Consider the following 14,372-nt stretch of genomic DNA (forward strand, 5'->3'; position numbering starts at 1 on the left):
TGGTATTCCCCTGTCATCCTTTAGGAGTGAATTGCTGATAGCTAGGACCAAGTCTAGTTGCATTGTGTCCCCTTAAACAGTATTACCCAATCAGGCTGAATTGATGGGGATATTGAGGAGCAAGAAAACCTCTTGGCCAGATTTGTTCAACTATAGGCCCGGCAAGAGTCAGTAGAGGCTTCCTGAAATATTGTCAAATTAAAATGTGTGTCTTATTATATACTACTATTTACCATTCTCATTACCTCCAAACGTGGAAGGCATCTGCAGAACAACTAAGTTTGGTTCTAAGACCCAGTGTAGAGGACAGACTCTAAGCCATGTTTGTCTAGGACATGAACTTGGTGAGTAGGGTTGTGGAGATCAGGACCCAGTGGGCGCTGGAGCAGGGACACCCCCCCCCCCATGCAGTGGTGCCCTCCACTGTATAAGCCGAGATGAAATGCTTTATAGGTGACTGTTTTTCTTTAAAAAATGTGCACTATCCATGTTATGTATGTTTGTATGCCTATAAACATATACATAATAATATATATCCACATATACATATGTGTATATGTGCATGTGTGTAATTTCAAGCATACACAAAAGGAAAGAGAACAAAATAACAAGCGTTTATATCACAGATGGTATGTGAAATGTCTAGCGGGCACCAGTCATCTGTCAGAAGAATGTTCACCATAAACAAGTGAGCAGGCCATCCTGATAAGCACAGCTGACCCACTGCTCTTCCCCCTTTACTCCTAAAGAAATGCTTCAGTTCAGTATAATAGAAGAGTACATTTTGAGATGGAGCTAGTGTTTTCACAAAGCAACATTTTTATATAAGAATTTTTGAAAACAAATTTTTATAAGATTTCTTTGCTTGGTATAAAATTTGCATTTAATAAATGCTATCCATTTATATTTCTAATAAGGTATGGAATAAGTAATACATATATTAGTTTTAAATTAAATAGAAACATGGGCTCTGTCTACACAGGGCAATTTCTAGTCATTGCATTGTCTCACCTATAATGTTCCTATTCCCCTTCTCTTAATTTTTGGTCTTCTACAGGCCAGAAAGAGGGTTACGTAAGAAAAAGAGTTAAGAAGGGGTTAAGAAATTAAGAACCAGTGTTTTTTTGCACATAGTCATTGGGGTCACCTTTTGTGGTTATCCCCAGTGCTGGCAAGTCAGAAGTAGTTTGTCTGGAAATCCCTACTTCAATACAGCAGAACAAAGGCGTTTATTGCTAATTTTTCTGGTAGAATATTTATAAGGGAAAGCCGACTCCCAAGTGAAGAGAGTGTGTTCCTATCCCTCATAATACATACTCGTTACTTCATTTTTCCAGCTCTTGTGAGTCACCAGATATGGCCATAATGTGAGGAATACTTCTCTCTGGATCCATGAGTCCTATCATAAAATAGTAGTGGCAAGAGCGTTAGATAAATCTTGGAGATAATGAAACCTGTCTTACCTACCTCACAGGTTTCTTGAGAGGATAAAATGAAATAATGAATGTGAGCGTGTTTTCAAAAAGCAGAAAGTGCTGTAAAGTTCAGGGCAGTATTTTTTGGTGCCTTGGTTGCAAAGTTGTTTTGTATCCCATTCCTTGTTTATCAGCTGTTCCCCACATATATGCATGTGATAAAAGCATCCCTCTTCCTTATCTTTTATGCTCAAGTAATTAGAAGATGTTTTTGGGGGCACCTGGGTGGCTCAGTTGGTTAAGTGTCTGCCTAGGGCTCAGGTCACGATCCCAGGGTCTTGGGATAGAGTACCACATTGGGTTCCCTGTTCAGTGGGGAGCCTGCTTCTCCCTCTCTCTCTGCCTCCCTCTCCTTCTCCCTCTGCCTGCTGCTCCCCCTGCTTGCCTCTCTTTCTCTTTGTGCCAAATAAATAAATAAATAAATAAATAAATCTTTTAAAAAAAAGAAATTAGAAGATTTTTTTTATTCCTTTATGAAGGTAATATCACTTAGATTTTCACGAAATTCTCAATTCCTCATTTATTGATTCTGCACTGCCCATGATGAGTTTAAGATAAGTACATAGCTCATTCTCTGAGGCCTAGTAATCTTAGAACACATCTAAACAGCACAAATGAAAGGATCTCTCTGGGAGTAACATCTCCAGTCCAATTTGAACATCTATGGATCAATCTGTTGATAAATTAATGCTGTGATATACCAGTGTGTTATGTCACCCTCATGGATAATAATATACCCACATTTAATTTATAGTTGTCTTCCTTTTTTTTTTTTTTTCTGAAATGGAGGCCATAAAGATTTCAGACTCCCCATTTGAATGTGTCCTGTTAGTCTTTCTTCTAAGACATCATTAATTTTTTTTTTTTAGCCTAGCCAGTAATTTCTTTAACTCCAATAACTATCCATTTATAGCAGGAGAGATTGGAGAAATAAGATAATAATACTCAAATGTTTTTCATTTTCTAACCATGTATAACTTTTTGTAAATAAAACCAAAGACATGAAACTAGAAATAAACTGAAATGTAGGCTGTATATATTTGTGTCTGAATGCTACTCGGGTAAGGAATGTGTCCCCAGATGAAAGCAGTGTGAGTCATTTCAAGTCTAATAGCTTCATATTATCATAAAATTGCATTGATGTATTTGTAAAAATCCATGAAGAATTCTGTAAGGAACTTTTGATCTTGGAAGGATCCAGGGGTAGAGATGCAGACTGAAGAGGGAATATTTGTGTTTTTTTATGCAGTGGATTTTGCAACATAGTCACATTTAATTTGCTAATAAAAGATGTATCAGATTTTTAGACTAAATTAATAAGGATGAAATTTGATTTTTTTTAAAGATTTTATTTATTTATTTGACAGAGACAGCCAGCGAGAGAGGGAACATAGCAGGGGGAGTGGGAGAGGAAGAAGCAGGCTCCCAGCAGAGGATCCCGATGTGGGACACGATCCCGGAATGCCAGGATCATGCCCTGAGCTGAAGGCAGGCGCTTTAATGACTGTGCTACCCAGGCGCCCCATAAGGATGAAATTTGAAGACAAAAATAATGATGTTTTCCTGCATGGAATGTTAGAACTGAAAGGGACTTAGCATCTAGTCTAGGTATAGATCTTTCTACAGCCCACTTGCATTGCTAATAGTCCCTGTATTTCTTCTTGCTAAGCTTCTAGTTGCCCTCAGAATCCTTCTCAACACAGCTTTCCAAGCAGCCATTATCAGGTAATTAGAGGTGACATATAAGTGAAATTCTTTATCAGTCCTCCTATAGAGCATTTCAAATAATCATCTTTAATTTCCTTCAAATACGTCACAATATTTCTTATACTCACTATTATATTGCAGACAAGCATACACACAAATGGAAAAGATCTGAATGTCACCCTCAAAGAACTTACAGTTTAGAGAAGGAAAAGTGACATTAACAGGTGATAAAATACAATGTACTAAGAGCCAAGAGGGAGGTACACATGGGCCATGCAGTGGAGGGCCCCAACATAGGGATGGACTTGACATTCTTCCTAAGAAATGATGCCTGTCTTTACCTTGAATAACAAGCAAGAGTTATCCAGACAAAGCTGAGATGTTCTAGGACAGCAGTTCTCAAACTTTTTTGTCTCCAATCCTTTTATGTTTTTGAAAGTTATTGAGGATTACTCAAAAAGTAAAACATAGAATTTTATATGCTCCAGAAATTCCACTTCCAAGTATATGCTCAAAGGAATTGAGTATTGTCTCAAACAGATATTTGTACAACAATGTTCATAGCAATATTATTTATAAAAAAATCATCCATCAACAGATGAATAGATAAATAAGATGTGGTATATACACACAATGGAATATTAGTCTTAAAAAAGGGCACTTGGTTGGCTCAGTAGGTTAAACCTCTGCCTTCGGCTCAGGTCATGATCCCAGGGTCTTGGGATTGAGCCCCACGTCGGGCTCCCTGCTCAGTGAGGAGCCTGCTTCTCCCTCTCCCTCTGCCCCCTCTCCTTCTCCCTCTGCCTGCAGCTTCCCCTGTGTGGTTCTCTCTCTCTCTGTCAAAGAAATAAATAAAATCTTTTAAAAAATAGGAATGAGTTTCTGACACCTGCTACAACACAGATGAACCTTGAAAACCTTATGCTGAGTGAAATAAGCCTGAACACAAAAAAAGAAGAAATACTGTATGATTCTACCTATATGGGGTACCTAAAATAGGAAAATCACAGAGACAGAAGGAAGAACAGAGGTTACCAGGAGCTGGAGGGCAGTGGGAATGGGGAGTTTTTATTTAATGGATACAGAAATTATTGGGATGATAAGAAAGTTCTGGAAACTGGCACTCTCTCTGCAACTTTCATACCTTGCTACTGGGAGTGCAACAGTGCACAATTCCATTAGAAAGCAGCTTAGAAGTTTCCTTAAAATTTAAACATATATCTGACCCAAATTTTCTCAGCCTCAGCACTTGGATAGTTTGGTCCAGTTGGTTCTTTGCTGTGGATGCTGTCCTCTGTATTGTAGGATGTCTAGCTGTATCCCTGGCCTCCACTCACTAGAAGCATCTCCCCAATCATGACAAAAATGTCCCCAGACATTGCCAAAATTTCCCCAGCTGAGAACCATTTACCTACTCTATGACCCAGCCATTGCACAACTAGTTATCTACTCAAGAGAAATGAAAACATGTGTCCAAAAAGAGACTAGTGGGGGTGCCCGGCTGGTTCAGTTGGTAGGGCATGCAACTCTTGATCTCAGGGTTGTGAGCTTGAGTCCCACCGTGTAGAGATTACTTAAAAAAAAGAGAGAGAGAGAGACTAGTGCACAAAAGTTCACATCATGTTTATTCTGAATAACAACAGGAATGGAAACAACCCAAATATCCTTTAAGAAGTAAATGGATAAACAAATTGTAATATATTCATACAATGGACTAATTCGTGTATTTTCTTCTCTGTTCCCACCCTTCAGCCTACTTAATCCCCTGCCTCTGTGAAATCTTCTTGAGAAAAGAGATGACTTATTTTGTTCATCACTATATGCACAGTGCCAGCAGGGCCTGGAACATAGCAAACACTTACTAATTACTTAACTGGAGGAACGAATGGAAGTTGCAGCTGATTTTATGGCTTTCTTTAATCTGTCTCCTTCAGGCCTTTACATGTATTTCTAATAGTAGCTCAGAAAATCTGCAGACCCCTGGCAATTCATAAGGTCAAAAGAATTTTCATTATAATACTAAAATGTTATTTGCCGACTTCACTGTATTGAGATTTGCACTAATGGTGCAAAAGCAAGGGTGGAAAAACTGTTAGTGCCTTAGCATGCATCAAGGCAGTGCACCAAACTGTCCTTGACATTGTATTCCTCACTGTCATGCAATCACAGTTAAAGAAAAAAAAAACCCAGCTTCACTTAAGAATGTCTTTTTTGAAAAAGTATGAATGATTAGTTTTTGTTAAACCTCCACTCCTGAATAGGAGTCTTTTTTTTTTTTTTTAAAGATTTTATTTATTTATTTGTCAGAGAGAGACAGCCAGCGAGAGAGGGAACCCAGGCAGGGGGAGTGGGAGAGGGAGAAGAAGGCTCCCAGCGGAGCAGGGAGCCTGATGCGGGACACGATCCCAGGACCCTGGGATCATGCCCTGAGCTGAAGGCAGACACTTAATGCCTGAGCTACCCAGGTGCCCCTGAATATGAGTCTTTTTAATATTCTGTAAGACAAAATGGGGGAAATTTGCATAAAGTACTTATTTATGCTGCATAACAAAGTTCAATGTCTGTGTCTAGGCTGGGGAACATTTGGGTGATGTCTTGAGTTGCAAGCTGAGCTAGCTGTTTTTCTCCTAGAACAAACTATGGTTATTTAGACTTAGGTGTTTGGCAGACATTCTGTCAAAATTTTTCTCAAGAATGAACAATGTGAGCCTGTCTTTTCAGAACAACTGACAGATTTGTTGCCAATGATAAAGCTTGAGTTTTCAAGCAAAAAAAAATTAGGATTTTGGAAAAACTCCCTTATGAATAATGTTTTTTAAATCTAAGAAATCTTTGCCTACCTCAAAAACCTTGTGAAAGTATTCTACGTTTTTTCCCTAGAAGTATCAAATTTAGTTTTATGTTTAGGTCTGTGTTTCATTTCAAGTAAACTTTTCTGTATAATGTGACATAGAGGTTGAGTTTCATTTTTCTTCATTCAATATACATTTAATTCAGCATCATTTATTGAAAAAAACCTGTACCTTCCCCAGTGAATAATCTTGTAACTTTTGTCTTAACTACTGTAGGTTTATAGTAAACCTTGAAATCAAGTGATAGGACTCTTTCTTTCTTTTTTTTTTTTTTTTAAAGATTTTATTTATTTATTTGACAGGGACAGCCAGCAGAGAGGGAACACAAGCAAGGGGAGTGGGAGAGGAAGAAGCAGGCTCCTAGCGGAGGAGCCCGATGTGGGGCTCGATCCCAGAACGCTGGGATCACGCCCTGAGCTGAAGGCAGACGCTTAACGACTGCGCCACCCAGGCGCCTCAGGACTCTTTCAATTTAGTTTTTCTATTTTTGATTGTTTTGGTTATCCTAACCCCTTTGAAATTCCAAATAAATTTTAGAATTACTTTTGTCGATTTCTGTAAGAAAAATCCCAAGGAAATTCTGCTTGGGATTGTTGAATTTGCAGATCCGTTTGAAGAGAACTGACATTTTCATAATATTGAATCTTCTAATCGTGGTATGCCTCTTCATTTATTTATGACTTCTTTAATTTCTCTTGGCAATATCGTGTTGTTTTCAGTGGACAAGTTGTACTGTTTTCCCACTTAAACTCATTCCTGAGTGTTTATGGTTTTTTATGCTATTAGAAACGGTATGTTAAGTTTTAATTTTCTAATTGCTGCTAATATAGAGAAATACAACTGATTTTTGTGTATTGACCATACATCCTACAATCTCACTAAATTCACTTATTAATGCTACTAGTTTTAAAATAATAGATTGTTTTTCATTTTCCATGTGGAAAGCCAAATCATTTGTGAATAAATACTATTTTACTTTTATGCTTTACATTGGTGCTCACTTATTGGGCTACTCAAATTTTTATATTTTTTCTCTGTAAGTTTTTATAAGTTGTGTTTTTAAAACAATTGTTCATTTCCTATAACTTGTCAATATTATGGACATAAAATTGCTAGTCCTCATTATCCTCTTAATGTCTGTAGTATCTGTTGTGATACCTTTCATTTATTCCTGATATTCATAATTTCTGGGCTTTTTTTCTTTTTTGGCCAGTCTTGCTCAGGGTTTATCAATTTGATCAATCTCTTCAAAGAGCCAATTTTCTTTTTTCGTCCATTTTTTATATTATTTTGTATTATTTTGGGTGACCTATGTCATTAATTTCTTCTCTTATCATTACTGTTTTCTTCCTTCTATTTACTTTGCAATAATAATTTACTTAGAATCATATTCTTTAGTTTACAAATCTTTGCTCTTTTCTTTATATTTTATTGTAGAGCTGGCATGGCTTGCTGATAGACCGGATGTGGGGCATGAGAGAAAGAGGTAATCAAGGTTGACTCTAAGGATTGAGGCCTAAGCATCTAGGTGATTTGGTAGTGTTGTGTGCCGTGGTGGGGAATGCTTAGGTAGTAGTATGTTTAATATAGGAAGTCAAGAAGTTAGGTCTGAACGTTTAAGTTATATTGTTGAGTGTGTATTATGAAAGTCAAGGGATGACTCTCTGGCATCATAAAAGAAGTTTATTGTTCAAATGTTTTCTTGCTAGACTATCCATATGAAGTAGAAAAATAAGAGTTTGAATAAGGAAGTATTCACTAAATAGAACACCATCAGAAGAGAGTTCATCATGTGGTCTTCTGACTTCTGTTTGATTTTAAGTGCAAGAGTTTGACATTTAAAAAAAAATGCGTAATGTGATTCACTGCCCAATTAAGTGTCAAAGGTTTGTTTGGAGAGGAAATTAAGGGTATATGACATGTGTTACCAGTTATGTTAAAGGTCAGTAGTGAAACTGTGCTTCACCTACCAATGGCCACTGTATGGTTCTATTACTGGAACAGCATCAGAAAAATAAAATAGTGACCAAAATACAAATAGTGGAAATAGTCATAGGTATGGGTAGTTCTCTGTCTCCAGGATGTGATGATGGTCTTTATATGGAAAAATCTAGTAGCTTATCGGTCAGCTCATCCACTTGTCTATTAGAATATATGTGAGATAAGATGGCGAACTTTAACACCCTGTTGTTTTTTGGAAGTGGGTACAAGTCCAATTAAATATTTTAAAAATTTAATTAGTCTATTAAATTTTTGCCACTGGTTTAGAAAAAGTGAAGTACAGTGAAAATTTCCTTTTCACCCATTTCACACTTGGATTCAGTTTTCTCCCACCCCTGCTCACCAGAAACCACAAATTTTCAGGTATCTTTCTAGAGTGTTTTATGCACATACAAGCAAATATTGATATATATTTATCTTCTTTCTTTTTAATAAAATAGTATATTATGCATAATGTTCTATATACCTTGCTTTCTCACTTAAAAATGCATTCTGGAATTTTTTTTTAGTTGTGTATTATTCTCATCTATAGATGTACCATGTACCATAATTTATATAACCAATCTTCTATTGATGGGCATTTAGATTTTTAAAAAAATATTTTGCTGTTAAAATTAATGCTGTAGTGAATACCCTTGCACTTCAATTATTTATTTGCAGGGAAAATGTCCTACAGGTGGAATTGGTAGATCAAATGGTATTTACATTTGTAAGGTGTTAGATATTGCTTAACTGTCCTCTATTGGGAAGCCCAGATATTCCAAAAGTATTGATTTCTCAAATCCTATATAGTGTTCAACTTGCTGAAAGAAATTTTCTTCTTTGGACTAGAAGAAAGAAGAAGAGAGATAACATTTTTTTTGGAAACTTTTTTCATAAGCAACTTAAACAACTCTTAATGAAACAAAGAAAGGGTATAAAAGAAAAGAAAAATCATTTAAGGTCCTACCACCACATATCATGTGTTATTCTGGTTATTTATGTAAGTGAATTCTCCTCACCACTCTGTGGCATTGATTTCATTTTTCCTGTCCCAAGATGAAACACTAAGGTCCAGAAAGTTTAAATATTTCACCCAAAGTTGCGATAATGGTTGTTCAACAGAATTCAGAAGCTTTTTTCTTCTTTCTTAAGAGGATATGCCTGTAACTGGGGAGATTCTATTTTTTATCATGATCAAACTCCATATGCCCTTTGATGGTAAATCCATCTTCTCCCTGATTCTTGTGTTAGGATGAACTGCTAGGAAAATATATGCTGACCGTTGAGTTCTGATTCACCCCAAACCTGATTGAACTATGAAACTCGTTGTCAGGAGATGTCACAGAGTTAAACTCTCTAGGATAGATTTTTTCATAGTTCTGTAGAATATCTTATCTAATAATAGCATTTGCAGTTATACAGTCTAAGACAAGGCAATCAGACCCTTTGCTTACGGATATAAATTAATTGCTGGCAGAAGTCAGTGAAGAGAAAGAGTGTAAGTTTTGACTAGAGTCCAGTGACCAAAGAGTCTTAATACAGGCAGGCCACTGATTTCTGGGTGACCTGAGGCAAGATATTTAACTGTGACTGTTTTAGCACTCTATCTGTAAAAAGGGGGGGTCATTATTGATAAAAATCACTAACAATGTACTGGGCATAAAATTAGTCATGATTTCTGATGCAGCATGAAATGTGAACTGGGTAAGAGAACAGACTTTGCAGCCAGACAGACCTGGGTTTCAACCTCTTCCTGCTTTTTACTGGGTGTGTGACTGAGAATTTTATTAATTTTTCTAAGCCTCCTTTTCTTTATTTGCAAATGAGGATATTAGTAGTACCTGCCGTCTAGGGTTGTTGTAAAAATTAAATGAGGTCACATGGATAAAATATTTAGCATAAGACCTGGAACATAATAAGTACTCATTAAATGGTAGCTGTTGTTGTTGTTGTTGTTGTTGTTATTATTATTTCATGTTACTGCTTATTTCTACCCTGAGATCTCTGTAGCACTGGCTGTTGGGGCAGATTTCTATAATGTGTGAACCAATTTTGTGTGCTTAATATGGCTTTATGCTCAGCTAAATCAAAACATAGAGGTAGAGCTCTACTTGACCTTGTAGGCGATTAGCTTTTGCCTTTTCATGTGTGAGATTTGATTATCTTTATCATTGTCTTAGCTTGTGTTACCTACATATCATAAAATTATCCCAACCTTTTAATGTCCTGTCACAAACATTTATCTTTTTGACCTTCAATGGAATTGTGTAAGATTGCCTGCTCTTGAATGCATCTATCTCATGTAATGTGAAATTACCAGGGTTTAAATTTAATATTTACAACATGGTCACTTGGATGCCATGAGTTTTGATTCATCCTTGCCACTAGATGGCATCATAATAGAACACATTCATTATAGTTATTATCCTTTACTGTCTAGCAAAACATGCCATAGAAATAGAAGCTGTGGAGGAGCCTTCGTACTTGAAACTGAAGTTGAGAGGTTTGAAACAAGGACATTTGTAAGTGGATTTAGTGTTTGAGCGTCATGTGGCTGGGGTTCCTCCAAAAGCATACCCTGACAAAAATACTTGTGTGCATGTTTATTTGAGAGGTGATGTTGGAGCAGGAATGAGGGAGTAGGAAGAATGAGATTGGAAATGAGAAAAAGGAGAAGCATAAGGGTGATGTTTTGAGACTGCCATTGTGGACAACAGAGCTTCATTTTACCGAAACATCCTAAGAAACACATAGGATGCCTCTCAGAATTGACTACACAATGATTAGGAGGCAGGAATGTTTATCCATTAACTCTTGCTCATTGGTCAACATTGCTCCCTGCTCTTTCCCTGCACATATGTAAGGTCCAAGAAAACTCCTGCTAGTATCCAAGACAACCATGGGGAAGAAAATAGAAATACTGTGTGGGCTACAGGTGAGATGCTATCAGGTGAAGCAAATCCAGTTTTGCATGGAATTATCTATTCTGACCTGGTTAAAATCAGATGTAAGGCTAGGCGGATGTGACTCAGGGCACCAGATGTGTCTGCTGCAGCTACCTAATAAATCATGTACTCTGTAAATTCTTCCATTTGAAATAAACAAAGAATCCTAATGAACCATCTGCAACTCGAAATCCTTGGGGACTACCCAGTAGGTATTCTGGCAAATGTTTAGTGAATAGAAATATTAATGATTACTTTATGAAATTCACAGGAAGATCTCTTGCCCTTTATAGCCTAGTATGAAAGGCCTAAATCTTGCCCTTTTTATAATTTATAAATCTTGCCTGTACGTAACTCCGTATGGAAGGATTCCCAAACCATTTATCTTTGTGTACTAGGACATAGTAGTGGGAAGTATTTGTTGTTATAGGAACAGGAAGAGTTTGCTAATAGGAAAACATCGGGTGGGGTAGTTTATAGGGATGGAATTGTATTGAACTGGGAGTTAGAGGAGTTCAGGATCTATCTGTGATGTTGGATAAATCATTCAGGTCACCCTAAATTAACTTTTGGGACCTCAGTGTCTTTACCTGTAAAAGGAATATATGGCTGAGTTCAGTCATTTTAAGGTTTCTTCTAGTCCTAAGAGATTATGAAAATTACATATGTAGAAAACCAGTTGACTTTTGTAAATGAGTGCATCATATTCATATCCATGTTTATGTTTTCACATATGATAACTTTTTAGACACTTGGAATTGATTATCTACTTCAACATGTGGAAATCGCCTTGATCTTTTAAATTTATAAACTTCTTTTTCTGATTCCAGAATGATGTATCAGATATTCAAGTAAATAGAAGAAATACTAATTCTGAGACATGCACAAATAATATATATGAAATCTGTGTGTGTGTGTGTGTGTGTGTGTGTGTGTGTGTGTGTGTTAATGGTGGCAGTAAGGTTTATTAAGCTGTGTCTTAGTGTAAGCACTGGGGCTTGCCCATGGTGCTCTTAATGTATAAAGCCCAGACACTCTGCCAATTCTTTTTGAACAATGACACTAGAAAATTGACAGCTAAGCAGACATTGTACAAAAGCCCATTATTTATCATCTATGTGTGGCCAATTTCCCGCTGCCAGACACAACACCTTCCTCATTTGGAATTTGATGATGAGACTTCACTTCATCAACTTTGGCCACCATGTTCTTATTGTGGGTCAGTAAAGAAGGAAACTTGCCAGGCTCATTCAGGCCTCGGCCCAGGATTCATGGGATCTGCTTGACCAGATATTCCAACACCAAAAAGGCATCGTACTTCTTGACGTACATCGTACTTGACGAATTTGTTATTCTTGTTGAGGTTCTTCGATGTTTCAATGTCCACATGGGAGATATCCACAGCTTGGCCTTATCATAGTGCTGCTGGTCCCCCACAACACACACAGAGAACTTGGGGCAGGGAGTGAACTTAAGCCTGATGGTGCCCAAGAAGCATTTGTCATTCTGAGCATCATAGTTCTTCAAGTTGATCTGCTACTCCATGGTGTCCAGAAACTTCTGGTGCTTCCACTGGTTCCTGTGTGGGACTCCTGCACTGCCTTGTAAAGGGTGTCACAGGAGACTTTGCTCCTCACTGTGCCTCATGCTGCAGTAACTGCAAAAGAGCAAAATCTCTCTCTCTTTTTATTTTTTTATTTTTTATTTTTTGGTCATTTGGCATTCTTTTATACATAATTAATGACTATTTTAATGGAGGCCAGAAGAAAGATAAAAGAACTTTTAGAGGTAGGATAATCATATCATTTATTGCATAGTGGACACTTTTGAGAGTGAAAGAGGGCACAAATGATTGTTGTTTCAGAATAAGAGCCATAAATCAGAAGCATCCCAGATACTAAACTGGGATATAGTATCACTCTACTTAAAGGTTGATTTCAACTTTGTTACTGGTTGAGCAATAGGAAGGTAGATTAAAACCTAATTCTCTAGTATTAGAATAACCTCCCCACTGAGCAAAACTATAAAATCTCAATAAAATTCAAAATAATAACTGTTTGAAGCCATCAGACAATGATCAAAGTGTCCAAAACTTGAAGGGCCAGCATCTCAAGAAGATGGGGGAAAAGCATAAGGTGAGTCCTACATTTACTGATGCTTTTGCTTTTGGAACATTTGTTAATTTCCCTTGTGGGGAATAGAGCTTGAAGAGAAAGCAGAGACCTAGAGCTTGCAGCAATATCGCTAGGATAGGGAACCACAAATTTAACTTCAGGGCTATTAATGTAGCCGAGACTTATGAGGCCAAGATCCTGAAGAAACAGGAATTTCAGAGAAGCGATCTGGAATTCTCTATACAATTTCCCTTCAAATTAAGGGAAAGGTGAAACAAATCTAAGTTTGCTTTGAATTATCTATTCTAACCTAAAATCAGACATAAGGCTAATTCCTAAGCTTGAGCATGAGTGGAGTGAGAGCCTAAGAAACCCAGAAAAAAGTAGTTGCTAAGCAGTTAAAAAGCTAATCAGAGCTTTTGGCAGCCTCACAGTGCTAAGGAGAGACAAAAATTTTAATTTAGAACCTGCCAAGGAGAAGAGATCTCAGTAAATTCCCCAGGTTTTAAAAATAGACCTCTGAAATATCATGGCTGGTGATAGGGATAAATCAGTAATAGATCAGCCCTCACAAAGTCTTTTTTTATTTTTTATTTTTTATTAAGTGGGCTCCACGCCTAGCATGGAGCCCAGTGCAGGGCTTGAATTCACGACCCTGAGATCAAGACCTGAGCTGAGATCAAGAGTCAGATGCTTAACTGGATGGCCCACCTAAGCACCCCAGCCCTCACAAAGTCTTAAAAGTAGCCTCCAATTATTTCAGTTTTAATTGGATCAAAATTTCCTGCCTGTTAGGCGAAGAAAGTAAAATATTCTCTGGATAACTATAACATCATCTATAGTCTCTGTAATCATTCATGCCTAATGTCAACATTCGGTCCAAAATCACTGGCTATTCCAGGAAACAGGACCAAATGACAAAAACCTATGAAAAAAACCCTGACAATAGAAATAGGTCTGTTAGCAATGCAATATCAGGGTTAACAGAGATATAATTTAGAAATAGCATGGTTAACATGTTAAATAAATGAAGTAAAATAATAGAGAATGTCACCATGAAATTAAAATCTAGAAGTATAACTAAATAAAAGTTCTAGAGCAGAAAGAATTAAGAAGTCAAAAAATGAGTTTAACTGCAGATTAAACACAGCAGAATAGAGAGTTAATGAGCTGAAAGTAGGTAGATAGAAAATATTGCTTGAAGTGCAGAGAGGAAAAATAAATAGAAAATAAAGATAAGAGCATAGAGCCCACATAAAACTTTGTAAAAATATCTAATGTATAAGAGGGGAAAAT

The 14,372-nt window shown here is 37.0% G+C and overlaps 1 pseudogene; it reads right to left on the minus strand.

Moving 5' to 3' along the window:
• Positions 1–11,941: 11,941 nt before the first annotated feature.
• LOC123798662 (large ribosomal subunit protein uL1-like) overlaps positions 11,942–14,372 on the minus strand; it is a 131,177-nt pseudogene continuing 128,746 nt past the window's right edge.

This window comes from Ursus americanus, chromosome 14 (genome assembly GCF_024610735.1).
Source record: "Ursus americanus isolate L20-20 chromosome 14, mUrsAme1.1.p, whole genome shotgun sequence".
Taxonomy (NCBI): domain Eukaryota; kingdom Metazoa; phylum Chordata; class Mammalia; order Carnivora; family Ursidae; genus Ursus; species Ursus americanus.